Here is a 3,007-nt window from a genome sequence, read left to right as displayed (position 1 = left end):
TTTTCACTTCAGTAAATTATTTTTTGGGCTTCTTTCTACTGCTGTCTGTTATAAAATGCAAATGCAATATTAAATAAAGAGAACATGTTAAATAGAGTGTGCCTGTTTAAAACAGCATGTGACATGACATACATTCCATTGTCTCAGTGACATATTTAAAACAAAATATACTATGTTGAGATTCAAATGGAGGAGGAAAGGCTAGTTATTCATGCTGATGACCCCAAAGTGTAAGGGGCCATGTCTGGTAAGCCTATCGGGATGCCCTCGTTGTTGTGGTATAAAAAAAAAAATCACATTTTGTTGTTTGCAGCCTGAAATGAAGACGGATACAGTAATAAATAAAATAAATAAATAAATACATATATACATATGGAGATTACCATATTCCAATCTGATAATATTTTATTTTAGCAATCATGTTGTGTGTATCATCTATCTGCTGTTTAGAAATAGAACTAAAGGTTTAAATATATATATTTATTTGTTTGTTTGTTTGCTTGTTTATTTATTTAACTTGGCTTTGCAATACAGACCTGCTTCATTGCTGAGTGAGTGAGTCAGCTGTCGAAAGCAAACAAACTGAATTGGGATCAAGTTAAGACCTTTTTGAAACCTGTGTGATTTATTCACAAATCCTGCACCTTTAGTTCTATTTCTAAACAGCAGATAGATGATACACACAACATGATTGCTAAAATAAAATATTCTCAGATTGGAATATGGTAATCTCCATTGTCAGATAAGGATTTATTAGTAATGTTTTACAGGGACACAATGCTTTTTCACTAAAAAGGTGATGCTTCTGTATTACATATGGCAAAATTTTAAAGAAGGTGCCAATTTGTAGGGAAAATGGTAGAAAATCTGCAGCTAGGGGAGTTATTTCATGTATTAATGTGAATTTTGTTCAGTAAATTCCAAGATAATGCATTTATGGTCGATATGGAATGTGCCACAAAGCTTCTACCACTAACTTCCTTAACTGTTTAGTTTCAACATAAAATGTTCAAGATAAATAAGTGCCGTTGTCCCATTCTGTGCATCTAAAATTTCCTTGCATTTACATAAAATGTTCAGAACATTCTGTGCATGTATTTACAACTATATTCACCATGAGATGGCATGAGTGGGATTCAGGGCTCAAGGTGCAGTGGGGTTCACAAATCCAGCATACAGACTGCTCTCTTTGCATTTTCAATTGGGACCGACGGCAAAATACTTATGAAGTGAATATTAATGTATGTTAATATCAAGCTGCATCATCAAATTTGACTATGTTTTGCTTTGATGGCATACCGTGCACACATCAGCATTTTTTTCAGGATTCATACCCACTAAGAGTATAACCTACAACACACACACACATACTGCTGTTTTATTTATTTTATATTTTAAAAGCTGCAACCACTTCAAACTCATCAGAAATGTATTTCTGGACAGTTTAATTATTTCCAAGTTTGTTTGTGCATTTGTTTGTACTTTCTAGCAATACTATTTGGATGTTATTGGACCAATAAGCACTAACCTTCCCACTCACTGAGTTCATTTTGGGAATATTTCTGTAATTTTTTAGGCAAGATGCAGCACTCATTTACACCTGCCAAACACCTTATGGTCATATCCACAGAAAAAAAAAAATCTAATTTCCCCACTTCAACAAAATTATCTTTAACCAGAGAAACTTTGAGACACAGTAATCACATCTCACTGCAAAATCTAATTAGCAGCACCTCTAACAGAATATGGCTCGCTGGGAACCAAGCATGCGTTTAATATATCGCTCTACCTGTGGGGAGTTACTTCCTACCTGGACTGTGTGCGGTTTGTGCAAGATGGTCAATCATGCAGGTTTTAGACAATCCCATGATTCAGTTCTGCTGGAAGAGTGAGGAGAATTAAAGTGCTGCAATGCAGTTTATCATGGAGTCACAAACACTAGCATTTGCAAGCAAACCATGGCATTTGATAGACATGCAAAGTAGTTTGAAGAAGTTTTCCTAGTCTGAAGGGAGAGAATAAAAAAAAATAAAAAAAGTAAAAGCCCTTTGACCTGTGTGTCAGGCTTTGTCGAGCTGCATTCTGCTGACGGTGCCATTAGTTTGCTTAAAGGTAGATCGGGGAAAGGCAAATCTATACAGCCTTTGCATGCTCAGGGCCTATTTTGTCTCCATTTGTCCTCATGGCTGAATGGAAATGTTAGTCAAAATAAGCTAAATACCAACGAACTTAGTTTAAGGGCACCTGCAGCTGTAGTTTTAAGACTCACATGGTTATTCGATGTTTAAATTGATAGTTGTCAAAATAGCCAAACATACTTGTTAATTTAGGGCTACAAACATATCAAAAGATGAAACATACATAATGAAATGCTACGGTAACACTATACAATAAGGTTACATTTGCTAGCATTAAATATATTAGTTAACATGAATTAACAATGAACAATATTCTACAGCATTGTTTAATCCTAGTTAATCTCAACATGTATTAATACATTTTGTATCTGTTACCATTAACTGATGCACTGTGAACATTAATATGAACATTTTTATTAAGTAACAATAACAAAGGTTAATACATATTTTACAATATATTTAATGTATTAAATAATGTTAACAGATGAGACCTTACTGTAGTGTTACCAATGAGACTGACTCAATAACAAAATTAAAGCAAAAATTCACAATAGATAATAACAACAACAACAATAATAATAATAATAATAATAATAATAACGATAATAATATGATATATATATATATATATATTAACATTAACATTAACATTATAACGTTCATTTATAAGATTTCTATATCAAATAAGTGAGTTCTTTTGAATTTTTATTAATCACTGAAAAATACATATATCACACTTTTCAAAAATACAGTATAATATTATTTCTCAAATATAGTAAAATATTATATAGTTTTAATAAATGCAGCTGTATTATTATTTTACTTACTTTTGTCCTTCTTCATTTGAAAAAAAAAAAAAAAAAAAAAAT

This window comes from Sinocyclocheilus rhinocerous, unplaced genomic scaffold, assembly GCF_001515625.1.
Source record: "Sinocyclocheilus rhinocerous isolate Xijiao unplaced genomic scaffold, SAMN03320098_v1.1 scaffold3818, whole genome shotgun sequence".
Lineage (NCBI taxonomy): Eukaryota > Metazoa > Chordata > Actinopteri > Cypriniformes > Cyprinidae > Sinocyclocheilus > Sinocyclocheilus rhinocerous.
Note: the sequence above shows the minus strand (reverse complement) of the source record.